Raw genomic sequence first — 21,057 nt, 5'->3', positions numbered from 1 at the left:
AGGTGTAGGGATTAAGCAGTAGATGTGTCATTTGGGGTTTGGCAGCCCAGTGGCAGTTCTTCTCTATGTTTTTACAAGTTGTGGCTTTCTATAACTATCTCTGTCATCTGCCAAAAGAAGCTTCTTTCATGATTTTTGAGAACTATGTCTGTTGTTCTAATGATGATTATTTGAAATGCAGTTAGGAATTCCACTGATCAAGGAAAGTGGCAGTAGTAAGTCTCTAATGTCTATAACCTCACTAGTCTATTCTCATGACCATATACTAGTTCACTCCTGTTGAAAAAGTCTTAAGTCCAATTACACAGCTGTTGATTACTACCACTATTATACTGTGGTGATATATTGTGTACTCCTATAAAGCTTGTCTGGGGATTGGAGGACAGAGCCAGCCACTAAATTAGACATAGAGCTCAGGCAGTAGTGGCACACACCCTTAATCCTATCACTTGGGAGGCAGAGATCTGTCCAGATCTCTGTGAGTTCAAGGCCACACTGGGAACAGAGCCAGGTGTGGTGGCACATGCCTTTAATCCCAGCACTTGAGATCTCATGTCTTTGCTTGGGAAGGACACACCTCAATCCAGGAAATAATATGGCAGGACACAGAAAGGTATATAAGGTGTGAGGAAACAAGAACTCTTCTCTTGAGGCTGAGGATTTTGTAGAGGTAAGAATGTGGCTGGCTTGTTATGTTTCTCCGATCTTTCAGCTTTAACCCCAGTATCTAGCTTTAGGTTTTTTATTAATAAGACCATTTAGCAATTTGTGTTATGTTATACCTTTAGAAATTCTTTGTTGTTGTTGTTTTATTTTTCATGACACGGTTTCTGTGTATCTCTGGCTGTCTTGTAATGTGCTCTGAAGACCACACTGGCCTTGAACTCAAATTCAGATTCACTTGATTCTTCCTTAAGAGTTCTGGGATTAGATGTGTGTGCCAACAAATTTTGTACATGCTGGTCATTATAGTTGTCCATATGCATCATAGACTGATAGGATTACTGTTTGCTTTCCCTCTTTGACACTTACATAGTACCTTCCAGTACTACAAAAAAGTTTCTTTGAAAATTGGTTTATGTAGTAATTGGGTCTGCGAGTTGAGTCCAAAATACAGAAATCACTTCCATGTGAAGGCAGCAAGTAGCTCCAATTTTCCAAATAATCATTGAAAGAGATTATAGTCATATTGCATATCGCACTATATATTCCTACCTCTGTTATAAATATCTTGTGTATTGTCACAATTTTGAAGTCATCGTTCTTTACCATACATTTGCTTATAGACTGTTTACCTTGTTTACATGAAGCCTTAGTCCTTAGGTTATTTCGGTAGATAAGGCTTACAGATTTATAGTCACCTATGCTTGTCATCTCTATAGTTACGTTAGTTAGGTTATTCAGATTTACAGATACATAGGTCAGATGGACAGGTAATCTTCAAACACTTCATAGACCTAGAGAATATGGCATTTAAATAACTTAGAATTCTGTTGATGTGAGACACAATTGCTCCTGGCTGCACCAATTTGATCCTGAGAGAATGTTGGGCTTCTAAGACATTTCCATTTGGAAGTTTGTCTTCTTGGCACAAAATGGCCTACTGGGCAGAGAACTGCCCTTGCCTCAACGGCTGACAGTACAAATGCAATGCTGTCCTTTCTGGACAAGCGGTACACAAGGAAAGCGACCACTGTACTCTGCCAAGACAGGGTAAGATGGTCTTTCAGAATTCCTGCTTCTGAAAATGGTCTGTCAGATACTTTAGGCCTGTAGTCAGTGTGAATGCACCAACAATGCTGAGAAACATTAGGTGACTGTCCAGGCTGCCAGCTGTCTCGATCTACTCTTGCAAGATTCCCGAAAGTTGCTTGCATCCATCTACCATTTCTCAGGTACCATTATATTCCTTCTCAGGTCTTTGATGGGATTGAAGACTAGCAGTTATAGTTACAACTTAGTAGATAGAACATATTAAGTATTAGATTCAGGTTCTTTAGGATAGGACAACTTTTGGAATGATCTTTGTAACATGCCATTTATCTATGCTCTATACTTCTCTGGATTTTAGTATGTGTTTCTTGCTTGATATTGTTTGCATTGGTTGTAGTTCCATCTTATCTAGGTCATTTTCCCTCATTATTCCTGGACAATATTTGATAACCATTCGTTTGTATATATTCTTGTATTAGGTTAGAACTTTCTTATTTAGACAAAAAGGGGGAGATGTAGTGGGTAGCCATTCCAGCTTTGATCTGGAAGTTCCAACCCCCATTGAGACTTCGGCAACTGTCACACCTACAAGGCGGGGCAAAGGGAGGCACCTGGAGACCTGACATCTGGATCGGCCAGCACTCTCTCTATTCTGAGACCCTGGACGGTGGAAGTGGGCCAAGCAGAGCTCCAGAGAACACCGCTGGACTGCGAAACACCTTCCCCAGATCCCGCGACCTACCTATCCCTTAATTTGTAAGTTACGCCATTAAATAAATCTCCTTTTAACTGCGTGGAGTGGCCTTAATAATTTCACCAATAGCCAAGAGAAATAAAAAACAGTGAACCAAAACTTGTAGGGATAACGGATTTGGGTTCTCTTCTATTAATATGTTTGTTTCTCAAAAGAGCTCATGAAAGAACAATTAACACACCCAGGAGACCACAAGTTCTGCCCAGCACCTAAAAAGTGTGATAAAAGGGTAGGCCTCCTTTTGTGTATGTTGACAACATCTGATCATTAGGGAGTTTAGATATCCTTATATAGGCACTAGAAACAGATACTGAAGCCTGAAAATGAAAAGGTTTAAGTGATTATTAGCATGGATGTCAAAAGCTGTTTAAAACAAAATAAAATTGACTGTAGTCTGTTTTCCTGTCATCCATGAGAACACAATAACATTTTCTGAAGACATGCATGTTATAGTATTTCTACTGTTTTTAAATCTTTAAGCTACATAATTTTGCTTTCCCTTCCTGGTATCCTAAATTGATTATTTTTGGATTTTTTTTATGGATTCTGTTAGAGTTTTATACCACAAATTTTAAACATATTCACTGTCCCCCCTCCAATTCATCTTTATCCAATTCTTCTTCTCTGCCTACCCAACTTTGTGTCCCATTTTCTTTAATTCTTCAAGATAAATTGCCCTGCCCAATTGTTGTTAGATGTGCGGTCTTCCACAGGAGAGTTGTTGACTTACCAGGAGCTTGATGATTTAAGAAAGCTGCTCTCCATTTTTCTCTTCAGGTATCTAAACATTGCCAATAGTTCCATGTCTTGGGCCATATGTACCCACTTATAAATAGAGAGGTATTACATATAATTTGAAACAGCATTAAAAATACTTATATAATCCGCATAGTGATACATATGACTTTGCTAACATTGCTGGAACCAGAATTTTCATTTAATTCTTCATAGGGGACTGAAAGTATGTGGTTGCTTACATTGTCCATTTATAACTTAAGAATTTCTTGCCTCCATGCTCATGGAGCCACTATGCATTTTTTTTTTTTTTTTTTTTGGTTTTTCGAGACAGGGTTTCTCTGTGTAGCTTTGCGCCTTTCCTGGGACTCACTTGGTAGCCCAGGCTGGCCTCGAACTCACAGAGATCCACCTGGCTCTGCCTCCCGAGTGCTGGGATTAAAGGCGTGCGCCACCACCGCCCGGCGCCACTATGCATTTTTAAGGCTGTTGGGTATATAGGTGCATATTTTAGAGAAAATTCTGTATTTCTGATGTAAGAAACAGTAATGCATGATACAGAGGTCATTTCCTCAGGAGTTGGTGGGAAACATGATTTTGTTGGTTTGCCAAATCTGATTTCCCATCACTGTCTGAATAATTTCTTCGTATACCATGTTTATTAGTGTTCATGCTAAACAACCTTAGTATTAGCCACAAAGTTAACATCTTATTCTGCAATATATTTGTTTCTGAACTAACCTAAGAAACTTACTTATTAAGACCCACAATTTAATCATCAATAAGAACATCAATTTCCTCCCAGTACTCACCAAACAAAAGAATAAACTATGTCGGAACTCAAGTAGATCCCATCTTGCAAATCTCTATTTAAATTTAAACATAAAATCAATCTGCACATTCTTCTCACACAATATTTAGGCTCTGACAAGATGATGTCATTGCAGAAAGTCAAGTACATTTTGTTATTCTCCATGAACAGGAAGAAAATTTATGTTATAACAGTAGCAAATATTATTTCACTATTAATGGTGTTATGAAATTATGAAATATACACACACAAATGCAGATAAACACACATAAGTGTGTGTGTGTGTGTGTGTGTGTGTGTGTGTGTGTACATTGTTTTCATGGGGTGTGGTTCGAACCCTTGTTTTTGTACATGCTTATCTAACACTTTAATGCTGAGCCACATTTCCAGCCTCATTATTGCTTATATTTAACCATCACCTGAATATATCATCTTGAGACAACCTTGGCAGAAGGAGATGGATATTTCACAAATTAACCATGCTTCTCTTTATTTAATGAGACTTACGTTAGAAGCACACCAAAGTTACTATGTAAAGTATACAAAGATGATATAGGCTAGCAAACTTCAGATTCTAATTTATTCATCATGTTCCTAATATCTGGTATTAATGAAGCCTGAGTCTCTACACTGATGAGATTGTAACTGGTTATGACAATTTACAAGTAGGAAATATGAATATCATTTTTGTGATGTTAAGTTATGTCTCTTACTTGTTCTTGAAATTATGTACTATACTTAAGAAAATTGTATAACTTGAATAAAAAAACCTAATCACCAATATAAATTATGTGTTTAACATATAGTTTAAAACATCTTTGTGTGTTAACATTTATTCATGATAGTAAAGGTTTACATTTAATTTTGATTTTGTCAAAATAAACCAAAATATTTTCTACCTTATGACTTGGTAAAAATATTCCATATATGCTAATGTATTCTTTTCCTTAAGTAGAAATTCTAACTCACATCCCACATTTGTTGTTTAATTTTTTCCACAAAGTCTGAAACATTTATTATATAAAATATATCTTATGTGTTTTATCATTAGGGTAAAATTGGAAGCAAGAATAACAAAACTAAAATTCACAGGAGGCTCTTTCACAAACATTGGAGGTTCTGAAATGCACAAATTATTGAAAATGTTTTAGGTGCTTAATGATTCACAGTAAGTTTGCAGCACTGTTTCATTTTGTCTCCATTTGATCACTCTGGGAAACAAAATAAAATTGTGACCACTTGGTGGTGCTGCTGGATAATATAAAATCCATATTCTTTGCATGTAAGAGAAATGATTAGTGTGAGTTAAGTAAAATTAAAGAAAGGAAGCTTCATTCACCTCTGCCATTCCTTAGTTTGTATTTATCTTTTTTACAAAACAAATTTAAATTAGACAGAATAGTTACTAACAATGACTAGTGTCCTGGCTAACTAGCAAAAGGAGCTGAGATCTTTAGTCCAAACTTCAAAACATTGGGGAGAAACACCTAATTTAAACATTATTCTTATTTATGAATTGTCTTTGCTTCAGTTTGAAAGATTATTTCAATCACACAATTTATTTTCAGCCTTTAAAAGTACAATTGTGTGTGTGTGTGTGTGTGTGTGTGTGTGTGTGTGTGTGTGTGACTGCTCATATTTTTACCTGGTATAACCCCTAGATTTCGTTATTTGACATTTGATTGAAAATCACACAGTTTAAGATGTAACTGAATCCAACCATGACAACATTAATAGTAAACAAATAACACCAAATATAGTAACATTTTAATTATAATCATTGTCAGAATATTTTCAGCTAGAAATTTAATTTTTAGTTAAAATTCAGGACTATATTGTTTCCTCAGAAGCATATTCTCTTTGTATAGTTTCTGATTTTTATTTGGAATTGTTTTTCACTTAATCTAGCTTTAAGTTTCACATTTTCAAAAATGCATGTATTATACAATTTAATGAAGTATTCAATTTTGTGTTCTTTGGGCCGCATAAACAGAATATTATGCATATGGTTCTATTAAATATTAAATTAGGGCAAGCTGATGAATTCCTTATGTCCAAGGTTGACCTTGACTGTGGTGCTCCATAGGGGGTGTGAGATGATATAGTTATATGGAAAAAAAAATTCAATGACAAAATGAAAGTTTTCAGTTTCACTTCACTTCAAAGAAAAGACCCCAGCTGACATATTCTTTGTCACATTGGTAGGCAGATACATTATTAACATCTTTGACATGGAAGAATTGGCAGCCTGAGGGCTCCAGATTCTGCTTCTGTACAGATAAAAGGATAAGCACTTAACTCTGCTCCTGAACAACAACTGATTGAGAGACAAGACAAAGGATGACCCTGAAGCTTATTTGTAACTCTGTGTGTCTGTTCAACTTTAGGGTCATAGACTACTTGGTTTGAGTTCACATTAATGCTTTTGAATATTCTAAGTAGACTTGATAACAATGAGGGTAGTTAGTGAAAAGCTGACCTACTGCAAAATGCATGCAAAATCAACTCTAAGATCACTAAGTTCTAAAGACCCACTGATGTGAATGAAAGTCAAGTACTCACTTTCCTAAATGTAACATGTAATAAGCATACATACATACATATATATACACCCAATAGCAAAATCTTCATTTTAATGGTAAATGGGGATGTTGCAGGACCATTTAGTGTACAAACAGCGCATACTTTTAATATGCACTGTTATTTTCCTTACTGTAGGTCTAATTTGTTTCCTATGGCTATCTGAATAATTTTGCTATTGCTGTGACAAAATCCCAGACAAAACAAACAAGTAAGAAAGGATTTATTCTGGCTCAGAGTTTCCCAGTTTGAGGGCAGAATCCATCATGGCAGGGCAAGAGGAGCATAAGTCAGCTGGTGGCTTTGCATCTACAGTCAGGAAGATAGGAGAGAAGGAGAGAGGAAGAGAAGCAGGGAGTGAGCTAGGGAGCAAGGAAGGTGGAGAAGGAGAGAAGCTTATGCTTAGTTTTTCTTCTTTCTTTCTGTCAATCTCCCTTGCTTATGGGATGGTGTCAGTCAGATGCAGAGTGGATATTTACACCTTCCTCACCTAATCAGAACCCCTATACAGACACCAGAGGATCCGTTCCTAGTTGATTCTAAACCCTGTCGTCAAGATGACAGTATTAACCATTGCTAGTCTATCCTTTATTAACATAATACCCCCAAATTTAAACAGTAACCTTCTCTTCTTAGTATCCATGAACTTTCACAGTACAAAATGAATTCAGTGAAATGTTAAAACTTTTAACGTTTTTAGTAGTCCACATATTGTTCAAAGACAAAAGTTCAGCATCTCCAATGGTACAGAGAAAATATAAATGTGAGCCCCACTGCATTAAAAAAAAGATTTTTTTTGAAAATACAATGGCAAGAGGTAAACTTTCTCCTTCCAAATTTGAACAGAGGCAGAGCAAGCAAAACCTTGAAAAGAAACTGTAGCACGGATTGTTAGAAGGTCTTATTAATAAAAACAAACCCAGAGCCAAGTATTGGAGTGAACGTTGAAAGATCAGAGAAGCAGAACAAGCCAAAGCTAACCTTACCTTGCCAATGCCTCAACTGATCTCGTTTCCTCCAACTGGAAGCCTCTGTGTCCTCATCCAAATGGATCTCGGCTGAACTGCTGCTAAAAGTCTAAGAGATTAACAGGCTCTAGTTCCTTGTCCTCATACCTTGTATACCTCTCTGCTTCCTGCCATTACTTCCTGGGATTAAAAGTGTGTGCCACTTTTCCAGTGCTGCCTTGAACTCACGGAGATCTGAATGAATTTATGCCTCCCAAGTGATAAGATTAAAGGTGTCTGTGCCACCATTTTCTGGCTTCTATGTCTATCTAGTGGCTGTTCTGTTCTCTGACCCCAGATAATTTTATTAGGATGCACAATATACTGGGCAACACAGTATCACCACAAGAAGAAACAACTTCCACAGCAATATATCATACATCTTGGGCCATTGAAAAAAAGTCATGGAGACTTAGAAGAGCTGGGGTTGCTTGGCCTCTAAGCTCTGCTATGTGCAGCACACCTAACCTTCCTTTCTGACTGGCTCACACCTCTGCATGTTTACACAACTTTTCTTAGTAGATGTCACACAGTATTGGCACTTCCAACATGCTGGTGTCTTTCTTGCAACTTATAGTTCACTTTCATATCTTTATGTAATTAATGGGTCTCTCAGATCTCCTCACAGGGCATTTAATCATGGCACATACCCTTTGACATACAATTTTCCATGCCTACAAGTTGTGCTGGGGTAAAGCTGGCACAGAGACACTGGGAGTAGTCATCCAATGCCTGGTCCAGCTTGAGACCCCTAAGATGAGAGGGAGTCCATCCCTGACATGCATGAAGGGCCAGGACCCAGTGGCTGGACAGCTCAAAGACTTAGGATAGAAGCAAACATGAATGAAAAAAATAAAGTCAATGAAACAATTCCTAATGTTATTTTGCTATAGTCATAGATTATAGCCTAGCCTAATTGTCATCAGAGAGGCTTCACCCAACAACTGATGGGAACAGATGCAGAGACCCTCAGCCACATATTAGGTAGGTAGAGATTGGGGGATCCTGTGGAAGAGGAGGAAGAAGGATTGTGGGAGTCAGAGGGGTAAAGGACACCACAAGAAAACCCACAGAATCAAGGAACTTGGGCTCATAGGGACTCACAGAAACTGAACTGCCAACCAGAAAGCTTGCATGGGATAGACTTAGGCCCTCTGCATTTATGTTACAGTTGTGTAGCTTGGTCTTCTTGTAGGACTACTAACAGTGGGAGCACGAGCTGTCAGTGACTCCTTTACCTGCTTTTGGGACCGTTCCCTCCTACTGGATTCTGTCTACCAGCCTTAATAGGAGAGAGGGTGCCTAGTCTTACTGCAATTTGATATGCTGTGGCTGGCTGATATTCATGGGAGTCCTGATATTTTCTGAAGAGAAAGGAGGAAGAGTGAATGGTGGGGGTGGTAAAAGTTAGGGTAGGAACTGGGAGGAGAGGAGTAAGAGAGGGGAAACTGTGATCAGGCTGGAAAAGGTAAACAAATAAATTAATTAATTAATAAAAAATGACAGAGTTGGGTTTTTCTAAACAACAGCTCCATTCTTGGTCCAAATTTTCTGTATTAGTTACTTGTATCATTATTGTGACAAAAGACTTGGCAGAATCAACTGCCAAGAAACAATTGAGGAAATAGCCTACCCTAGGGTGGAAGGTATCACTTAAGGTACTTGACGCAGCAGGTCACCTCATGTCTGGAGTCAGTAAACAAGAACAGATGGATATGTTCATCTTACTTCCTCTTTTGTATTCAGTTGACAGTCCCATCATATGAAATGGGACCAATATTGTTTAGGGGGGGATGACTCAACTGTTTCACTGAATCTAGAACCTATGGCATTCATGCCCTGAAGTATATTTCTCAGCTGTTGTAGATGCTATAAATTTTACACTACTAATCATTAGACCCTGTAATAAACTGGCATCCTGAGATCATTGTATCATTTGTAGATACAATTAAAACAACCCTCTACGTTTCATAATTACTCTGAAGTTTATCCTTCACATCTTAGTTACTTTACGGATAACAATAAATGAAGTAAACTATTGAAAGTGCTTATTGATGAGACATTGATCATAATTTTTCCCAACCTCCATCTAGAAGCTGTACTATTATGCTTGTAAAGAAAGAGCGTTCTATATTGATTACACATCAATAAAAATGAATGTAATCATGGTTCTCCTGTTATAAGCGTCTCTTTTCTATGGGTCTCTGAGGTGCAGTTTTTCTCACATGTAAATGAAAAGGTGTGGCCATTACAACTACAGTGTGGAATTTCTGAACTTCATATATCTAAGCTTATAGTTTATTTTCCTTACATAGAAATATATTGTGGAGTTGAAGTAAACTATGTTTATATGTATTGAATGCTTGCTTGTCATGCATTGCATTCTGTAGAATTAGAATATTCAACTCAGAGTTCCATCACTGACACCCTTAAATGATTTCCAGAAAACACACAAAATAGCTAGTAATCATTAGTCAACAGTATGTAAAATTACTACATGATGCAGGGGGCAGAGGAGCTTTACAAGTCTGATTTCCATTGACAGTCTGTGGCACAAAGACATAACGTTGCTCAAGAAAGCAAGATTTGTTGTAACATGAATCTTAAAAGGTCTTATTAATAAAAACAAACCCAGAGCAAGGTATTAAGGTGAACTCTGAAAGATCGGAGAAACACAACAAGCCACATCGAACCTCACCTTGCTAGATCCTCAGCCGATCCTGCTTCCTCAGACTGAAAGCCTCTGAGTCCTCACCTGAATGGATCTCAGTTGAACTGCTGTTAAAAGCTAAAAGCTTAAAAAGCCTCTAGTTTCTGGTCTTCACGCCTTATATACCTTTCTGCTTCTTGCCATCACTTTTTGGGATTAAAGGCGTGTGTCTTTCCCAAGCAAAAACGTGAGATCTCAAGTGCTGGGATTGAAGGTGTGTGGCTCTGTTCCTGTGTGGCCTTGAACTCACAGAGATCCACATGGATCTCTGCCCCCCCAAGTGACAGGATTAAAGGCATGTATGCCACCATTTTCTGGCCTCTATGTCTACCTACTGGCTGTTTTGTTCACCCAGATAAGTTTATTAGGGTGCACAATATATTGGGGAACACAATATCACCACAATTTATATTATATTCTGCCACTGTGAATAGGTGCAAGTCATTGAGTTAATGTAAGAGTAGTCACTGAAGATCAATGGAGTACTTAGGTCTAGTACTTGCAAACTGTTCTAGTTATGTCATTGTTTAATTGGCAATAATGAACCTAAACACTAACTTTTGATTAATTATTATCTTGGTTACTTCTACACTTCCCATGTTCAATGTTCCTTAAAAGCACCTGTACTAAAGTCATGGTCTCTAGATTTCCTCTAATGGAAAGTGGTTCATACTACAATATGAGGTCTGGAGGTCTTCCAAGAGACATCATTTGAGAAAATTGTGGTACTTATTTTGAGAGTGTTCTGTTCTTCAGGTTGCATGTCTAATTCTCAAACTCATGAAACAAGCTGTCACTGGAGTCATAGAAGCTTTCTTCATCTGCCTCTGTAATTTTCTAGGGTTTCCACATCAGCAATCATGTGGATATGCGTAGGGAAACAGAGAGTAGTGAACAATGCAGACTTGTCTTGAGTAAGAATGACACACATCAATTATTTCTTGTAGCCAGCCTTGAGTAATATCATGCCATTATATATAGTATGCTGTGAATGACTGCCATGTAAATTGAAACAACCCATTAATAAGGATCTCCTATTATATTGAATTGTCCAAAGGTTTATCCTTTGTCTTTAAGCCCTGCTTACTATTTTAGGAAATGGCTATTATTTTGTTTGTGTACTTTGTTTTACTGCCCTATTTTGAAATCAAGAATAGCTCTTTTCACATGAAAATTTCTCAATAAATGATGGCAAAAAAATTAAATGTACCTTTTATCTTGTGCTTCACTTTGGCTTATGAGATTATACTATGCACTAGAGCCAAGTAAATTACCCACCATTTAAGAGTTGTGTGCTGGCTGGAAATGGTAGTGATTGAAGTCCAAAGCCACTCTGACTCACCTTATTGGGCTTAGATGTCTATGTAAATCATTTTATTTACAAGCTTGCATCCAACTCTGGCATATATAAAGTAGCCTAAAACCCAATTTTAGCTAACTATAAGATAATATAATATAGTAAATATAACATAATATGATGACATTTAAGTTCATAATCAATCTTATGTAAAAATAGTAGTTCAATATTTGTATTGAAAATTTAATTTTATTTTTCCCTTAAGAGCAAGCATTACATTTATTTCATCAAGACAATGAATTCTTATAAAATTCTCAAAGAATGTAAGGCAATGCTTAAGCAATCATTTAATTGCAAATTTTAATAGCAAAAAAAATAATTTTTGCTTAAATAGAAAAGGATAAAAGGTTGAGAACCAGAACTGATTGCAAAGATTACTATTTCATGAGAAGACAAGTTATGACTTGAGACTTAGACTAATACATCAAGGAACACAATCACTTTTAAATATAATATTCCTTTTTCCCAATGCCATTTGCTTAAAAAATTATCAGCCATTGATTTTTGTACTATTGGTTAATTATGTTGAAATCATGAGATGTAGGACTTTAGAGTTCATGTGTCTAACACGTGTTATTCATGGCATTTCACCCAGTGTGTAACCCAAGATTCGCTATATAAATAGATTCTAAATAAATAGATTCTAAATACTGGGATTTTTTAATTTGTGATTATAGTAGTACATGTAACTAGAAAGAACCCCAAATATCTACTTTCTGTTATAGTTATAGTTATAGAAAATAAAAAACTAACTGTGATTAGGGAAGTTTAAAAAACTACATTAAGAAAATAAATCTTATCACAATAGAAAGTCTGGACTGAATCTACCAGGTTGAACTCAATCCCCAGGGGAGTCTTTGCCATGAAGGAGATGGGAATGGGAGGTGGGCTGGGGGAAAGGTGGGGGGGGAGAGGGGAGGACAAGGGAATCCGTGACTGATATGTAAAATTAAATTAAATTATAAAATAAAATAAAAAAGAAAGTCAAATATAATTTGAAAAAAGTAAAAGTATAGTAAAGATGATAAACAGTGTCCTATTTCATGAGAGCAATTTTAAACTTCATCCTAGAAAAAGGCTAGTCCATGTAGCTTCATGACCAGTCAAGCTTGCTCAGTAAGTGAAGTACAAGTTCAGTGAGAAACCTTGTCTTTAAAAGGTAGGTAGAAATCAACAGCAGAAGACATCCATGCCTCCCCATGTACACACATGCATACAAATATATGGCTTTTTATTTGAAGGGCATAATACATTTGCAAAATACTCCTTCAAAATTTTACAAATGCCTTTGATAAAAAAAATCTCTTTCATACAACGAGTGTAAAGTGTTTCTGTAGATGAATGGCCACATTAAAATACTGATAAATTATTTTTTTTAAGATAAATGTGACTCAAGGAATTTTTTGTAGGGGGCTTCATTTTGCTTAATGTTGATAGAAAGAAATTCATTTGCCATGCCAGTCCTTATCATGGAATAGCATTGGTGATTCTCTGCAAAATTCTTAAGCATTATTTGTTATCATATAACTGATACTAATTCAAGCCTATCATTTACTTCTTACATTGAAGTCTAATTGTTTAAATAAAGTTTTTGGTGAAGTTTTGGATAATATCAGTTGCTTGTATACTTTAATTTCAGTATGTTTATCTCAAGATCGAATCATGACATTTTATAATGTAAAGATGTTGTCTTAGTTTGGGTTTTTATTACTGTGAAGAGACACCATGACCATGGCAATTCTTATAATGAAAACATTTAATTGAACAAGGCTCACTTACAGTTTCAGAGGTTCAGTCCATTATGATCATGATGAGGATTATGGCAGCATGCTGGCAGACATGGTGCTGGAGATGAGACTGCTATGTCTTCTAGGCAACAAGATGTTGACTGACAGACACACTGAGGGAAGCTCAAGCAAAGGAGACCTCAAAGCCTGCCCCTACAGTGACACACTTCCTCCAACAAGGGCACAACCAATAGTGTGACTCACTTTGGGTGCCATTTTTTTTCAAACCACCACAGTTATATGTTTTAATGTATCCCAAATGATCAATTCATTTATAATATTATGATTTTATGTCTATTTTACATATTTGATATAAGATTAAGATGTTTTCTTTTATACTTGTGGTTGCACTATGTCAGAATACTGCACTGCCTTATTTTTAATTTTTTAGATGATTTAATTTTTTGATGATTTCTACAACAGTAATAATTAGTACTTTGGAAGATTAACACAATGGGGAAAGATACACCACCTCATTTAATACTCAGATCCTTGGACAACTGCATTTTTTGCTTCTTATATATTTTCTATTCTATTATTACTGTAATTATCTCCCAAGTAGCTTTGTGTACTTTGTTAGGCTTTTTGTTTTGTTTTGTTTTGTTTTTTTTGTTTTTTTGTTTTTCGAGACAGGGTTTCTCTGTGTAGCTTTGTGCCTGTCCTGGAACTCACTTGGTAGCCCAGGCTGGCCTCGAACTCACAGAGATCCGCCTGGCTCTGCCTCCCGAGTGCTGGGATTAAAGGCGTGCGCCACCACCGCCCGGTGCTTTTTCCTAGTTAAAGTGACACGAAATCAATTTTGGGTGGATTTTTTTAAAATCAAAGAATAAACATGTTACATTGTAATGTTTAGCTTATCTGGATTATTATCCACCATTTGAAGCTGGAATCACCTGTATTTTTCAGTTCGTGGATTTTCTGTATAGTCAATCAAATAAATTATACTCTTTGGAGATTCATGCATTCTTATGAATTCTCATGACTTGTATATTGCATTTTTTATTTCTTCAGCCAAGGTTTATAAGTTTGAAAATATATGATATAAAGGACCTAAGCTTATTTTTCTTTCTATAGTCCTCTAATCTATTCACCAATTATTTTAATGTATGATTGATTAAGTTATAACTACTTTATTTCTACTGCATTATATATGTTCAAATAAGGAATGAATACCTATTTACCAACTACTTTTAAGTATATGCTTTTCAGGATACTAACTGTATAACAAATATAGTCTTTAAATATAAACAAAGGTCTTCCAAAAACTGCAGGAGTTTCAGTAATTTAATTTAATTATTTTAAACTTTATCATTTTCAACTATTTTTATATAGTTGTGTCAGAAAAAATGTACAATTGCTTTTTCACAATTGTTCCTTTGTTTTACACACAAAATTTAAAATATGTATAATATGAACAAAGGAAAATTCAATATATCTTGACATGCAGATTTCATTTGTAAAAGTAATCTAGGTTCAAATAATTTATTGTTTCATCCCTCATCTGAGGCTTATGTTGCTTTGTTAAGGTTATACAGTATAATATAAGGACATAATATTTTAGTCTCGAGTAAGAGACTTAGAATCAAGGTATAGTTTATAGTAATAGAAAAACAGCAGCTTTACTATGATAACTTCACGTCTTCGACTCTAGTATTACTGTAAAGAACCATTTTACTGCTAAGCCGCATTAAGACTGGATGCAATAACAATTCCTCACATAGCAATGGGTGCTACTTAGAGTTGCTACATATCCCCCAGCTTAATCTTTCTTAGCATTTCTACCCTGTGTTTGTCATATATTATAAACTACTCTATTGCTTTCTGTTATATTTAATTTACCTACTGTTTTCCATGTGTCTCCATGTGGGTGCATTGATTTATATGTGTCTGGGCCCACTTGTGTGTGTATGTAAATGTACACATTGTGTTTAAGCATGTAGAGTTCCCCCATCTGAGATTAGCTATCTTCATTAATATCTCTCTGTGTCTTATTTGTTGAGACAGGATCTCTCATTTTGTTGGAACTAGCTACTTCTCCTAACTTCACTGGCCCACTTGCTCTTGGAAGCCTTCAGAGGCTGGAATTGCAGGTAGGCAGCTATGTGCCATATTTGTGCAAACTGGGGACCCAAAGTCTAGGCTTAATCTGACTGCTTGAGAGGAAAACACTATCTGCTGAGCTATTTCCCTAGCCCTATTTCCAGTATTTTACTCCTTGAAAAACAAATAAGCATGTTTGTCATGTGATAATATTTTGTCTTCTCTTGGAGTCTAATATGTATTTATCTGTGACCCCATCACATGGTGATTGGCTTTCTTTCACCAATGAAATATGTAGCAGAAAAGTAAAGGCTATTATTTTAAGTTAATCCTTAATATGCATTAAAGGCTTTCAGGGCCTTTTCGAATGTTCGTTATCCAACAGAAGTAAAACTTAGCAAATGGCATTGATTCTTCTCCTGGGAACTAAGAAAAAAAACAAGGAGAGAACTGAAAGAGTTCATTTGCCTAAGGCTTACGCTAATCTCAAAGACCAAGTAGGTGTTCGGGAATTACAGTTTGCTTTTGTTGCAGATAATATTAGAAAATGAAAAGGCATTTTCTGCTCCATAAGACATGTTCATGTGTGTATATTTATAGGTGGGATGTTTGAACACTTCAGTTTTAATCATTACGGATAATGACCATTGTTATGCATATGGCGAGGGTTTCACATTTGTTTTCAGTGTGCTGTTCCCCTTGCTCTGTGGTCAAAACTAATGCCACCACCATAAATATGATTTTTTTTATGAAGAATAAAAGAGACTGTAGAAGATACACATAGTTATTGTGTGTGTGTACAATTACAGTTCATTTTATAAAAGTTATTCTTGACCTTAGTATTGTTAAAGCTGTTTGTAAATGTAACACAGTACCAGTGGACAACAATGTAAGTTTTTCTTGAATAAAGAGTTGGATACTGACAGGAAGAACTGCTACACCATTAATAATATCAATAGTAATAATAATAGTAATAATAATAAGTAATAATAACCTCACATTGCTTTGCTAAATGCAGTTGACTAACATGGAACATCAAGACTTATATTTAGGTACTGGCTACTTTCTACCAAAAAGATGCACAGACAGAAAGAAATGCAACTATTTAAATTTAGTTTTAGTTGAATAAATATCCAAGGAGCAGTCTATATTTTTTAAAGGTTAAATATTGGACTTTAAACTATCTCATAAAGTATTTCAGGGAAAGAAACAGGAATTTTAAATTAAATGAAAAATTCTTGAGACTGAGTACTTAAAAAGAAGTAATGTATCAAATATCAGTATTAAACAGACTAAACCACAAAATTTAATTGATAGAGTGCTATATTTACTTTCTGTTTTTTGAAAATTTCACATATAAATGCAATATATTGTGATTTTTATCTCTCCTCCCATTACCCCCACCTTTCTTTCTCAGCCCCTTTTTCTTCCCAACCAGTCCTCTAGTAGCTATAATTTTGAAGATTATGACAACCTACCTCCTAGAATTCCCTAGCCACAGGAGCTCCCCAGGAAGTGGTAGGTCTCCAGTTTACCTCTGCCATCCACAATGGGAAGCTGAAAGGCATCAATGTTTAGCATTCGTAATTTCAATAGCCATGCTATTTCTGATGGTAGTGTTTGAGGGACCTTGGTAGGGTTCAGGTAAAGAAGTCAGTGTCAGTTTAGAGAGGAGTGCTCAACAGCAGTCAGATGTTTTTAGCACTTTGACCAGATATGCATCTCTGCGTTAACTTTTGCCCTTTGCAAAACAGAACATCTCTAGCTTAATCTGAGAGCTACAGTTGTTGATGAATATAAACATAAGTAATTAACAAGAAATTCAGTGTTCATTTAGGAAGACAATGTACTTAGTTCTCCCATTTCCCAATCAACTCTTCTGCCATTCTGTCTTTTAGCTATGTTTATAGTACTAGATTTGTATTTCTTACCATTGAGCAGGCTTCCAATCCAATCGCAAAGTACTCGATTTCCCCTCAAATGGCCATCCCACTATTGTACCAGTGGGCATATCCTGCCTTGTAGCTGGAGTTTTCCTGCCTGGCCCACAGTCAGGACAAATCTCTCTCACCTGCCAGTCCCACAGCCACTCAGACCCAACCAAGTAAACACAGAGACTTATATTGCTTACAAACTGTATGGCTGTGGCAGGCTTCTTGCTAACTGCTCTTATATCTTAAATTAACTTATTTCTATGCATCTACACCTTGTCACGTGGCTCATGGCTTACCAGCATCTTCACATGCTGCTTGTCATGATGGCAGCTGGCAGTCTCTCTCCCACTCAGCCTTCCACTTCCCAGAATTCTCCTCTCTCCTTGTCCCGCCTATACTTCCTGCCTGGCCACTGGCCAATCAGTGTTTTATTTATACAGAACGATAATCACAGCACTGCCTGGCAAGATGGGTTGTAGCAAGCATAGTATAGACCATCTTTGATGATTTTTCTCCTCCGGTAGCCTGCATTGTACCTGCAAATGATAGTCAACAGGAATGGAGTTTCTGGCTAAGTTTCACCTTGATTTTGCTGTGTCCGATACGCAAAGTGTGTGGTGTCTTCAACAGTATAATTTTATTATACAGTTTTGATAGGTAATGAATAATAATGGCAATAATAATTATTCTTTTGGGGGTCTTTGGGATCACTCCTTCCAGCAACTCATAGAGAACATTACCATTAAGAAATAAATCATAGTTTTAGTTTATAAAATATTAAGTTTCCATATGGCTTTTTCATACATTGTTAGAATTATTAACCATTTCATGCAACAGAATGTATAGATATACAATTTTTTCTGATTATCATAAATCCAGTAGTCATATCTACAAAAGAGAAATTAAAAAAAATCTTAATAAAGTAGGAAAAACCTTCCTTAACAGGACATTGATAAACAAGTAATGAATAAAATGAGACCCTATGAAACTAAAAGCAGTCTTTACAGCAAAGTATACCATCACTCCTGTAAAGAGGCTGCCTCCAAAGAAGGAAGACCATCTTCACCAGTTATACATCTGGCAGAAGAATAAGGCTTATTTGAGCCCTTTCTTAAAAGCTTCTATTTGCAGTAGACAATGTTAAACACAGAGACCCATGACTAGCCAAACTGCATAGAATAAGAAAATGAGAAATTCTCAACCCTAAAGGGAACAATATACCTTATCTGTCCTCTCCGCTCAGGTATTGTTGTAGAAGAGGGAGTGAAAACTGTGTAAGAGCCAGAGGCAGTGGATGATTAGAAAGAAAGATTATCTTCTAGACATAACAAGGCAGTTGGACATATGAACACTCAGCAGTTGCAACAGAATGAAAGAACTTGTGTCAGTCTAAATCAGCCCAAATTCCACTATGGAGAGAGAAAGTGAATACATACCCCACAACTCCATACCTAGCCTTGAAATGATAGCTAGTTGTTCACTTCTGGAGAGGAAGAGACAGCTTTCTCTACGAGTGTATGCCCTGATAAGGCAACCATGATCTATTAAAATACCACATATCAAATAATATTTGGGCAACACAAATTGTTTTTTATGGTAAAATAAAAAAGGACATGGAGTAGGGTGGAGTGTAGGCAAGAAGGGGGGAGTGGATCTGGAAAGAACTGGAGGAGCGAGATGAGTAAGATCAAATCACATCATAAGAAACTAATAAAAATAAACAAACCAATTTCAAAATTACATTGTTTGTTTCTAAATTTATCACAAATCTGAAAATATATATTCATAAACTGCATTTTCATTTGTAAATAAGATTACATAATATCATATTCTAATTAAATAGCTTAATGGGAAAAATAAATAGGGCCAAAGCTCCCAAAATTCTTGTGATGTTCTAGAGATGAAAAAAGAAAAAGCAATCAGAGGGAACCAACATAGCATTTAGTAAGTTATGCTTGGACCTAAAATCTCAGCATAAGACACAGCGTTAAATAAGAATCAACCAAAGTGCATGATTGCCTGACATTCTCCCGTTTAGTCCACACTCAAACCTTAAACTTAGAAAGGACAGGGAAAGAAAGTATTGCAGAATATCAGAGGTAAGGGAGGGGTATTTATCCCTTGCACAGATGAATCCATCTTTCACATTGGAAGTCTAAGACTGACATATATGTGAGCTCACGAGACTGTGGCAGCAAGCAAAGGGCCTGCACATCTACACCGGATAGGGACCCAACCCTGGGAAGGGAAGTCTAAATGAGACCCAATCCTAACCTAGAAGCTGTCTCCAACTGATAATCTCTTACACAGAAAAAAAAATGTTTTTCCCAGCTGAGTCTCATGGACATACAAACCACACCTAAGCGCAGGCTTCATGCCAGCAGTAAATGGCCGACACAAAATAAACTCTGGGGAGGATTTTTGTCTCAAAATGCTGTGTTGGGCTTTTTTCCTTTTAACTTACAAGTCTTTGGCTTATGTGTTATAGTTTCTAGTTATGTTTTTAGAAGATGTGTGTGAATGTCCCTGTCTCTGTCTCTGTGTCTTATGTGATTGTTTGCTTTGGCTCTTTTTTCTTTTTTTCTGTCTGTTTCTCTCCTAGTCATTTTTAATTTTATTTTATTTAGATGGCTGTTCATTTTCTCATGACAGTGAAAGAAAGGGTGTGGATTTAAGTGAATGGGAATGATCAGGGAGGAGTTGAGGGAGGGAAAATTCATCAAGCAAATATATTGCATGAAAAAATCAATTTCCAATTAAAAATAGGACATAATATGTCATGAGTAAAGCATATTGTCATGGCTATGATAGCAAAAGTTCAATAATCTTCATTGAGGAATGTTTTAGAAGAAAGAAAGTATGGGAATATAAATCCACTAACCATATTGTTTTTAAAATATAGATTATCATGTATATGTGGTATATATTTGGGGTGCATATAACAGAATTGAGTGAGGCTCCCATCACTCAACCTTCACTCAGACCTTACCATTAGGTGATTAGAATATCGTATGAAAAAAAATTTTTTTCAAGGTAAAAAGAAAACACATGAGATGCTGATATAGCATATTTTAGGAGGGAAGAGAGCAGTCTTTATCTTTTTCCAATAAATAAATCTATTGATACATGTACTCATGTGATATATATGGTTGTAAAGAAATAAAGTCCTGAGATCCCCTGATAGAAAACCTAGTTCTATGGTGGTTGTAGTAGTCCATTGATGTTATGAAGTCTGTTGTTGGCCTTCTCCTTTTCAACCCTATCATAAACAAAAAAAAAATCTAATAAACTAGAATTCATCAATTTTTGAATATACTATCTAAACAGATATAGAAATACAAAAGAGAGTGGATATTACAGAATTGAAATTTTATTTCCTTAAAAAAAGTAGTAAAAATGCACACTCATTTTCTCATAAAATGTCTTTTTTAAGGCCTTAATGCATATTTATATAAAATAGTGAAAAGACAGAACCAATTAGGAGTCAGAAAAATATGTCTATAACTAAGAATCAGGGTAGATGTTATGAGAATGGAAAGTCAGGTGAAGGTAGGGGTGAGACACAGTATGGGCTTTAGTTTATCACAGTCTGTTTCTGTATGAATTTTGGCTATGCAAAAGTGTGTTTG

This window comes from Peromyscus californicus, unplaced genomic scaffold (assembly GCF_007827085.1).
Source record: "Peromyscus californicus insignis strain IS unplaced genomic scaffold, ASM782708v3 Scaffold_12__1_contigs__length_115047231, whole genome shotgun sequence".
NCBI classification, from domain to species: Eukaryota; Metazoa; Chordata; class Mammalia; order Rodentia; family Cricetidae; genus Peromyscus; species Peromyscus californicus.
This window is presented reverse-complemented; position numbering follows the sequence as displayed.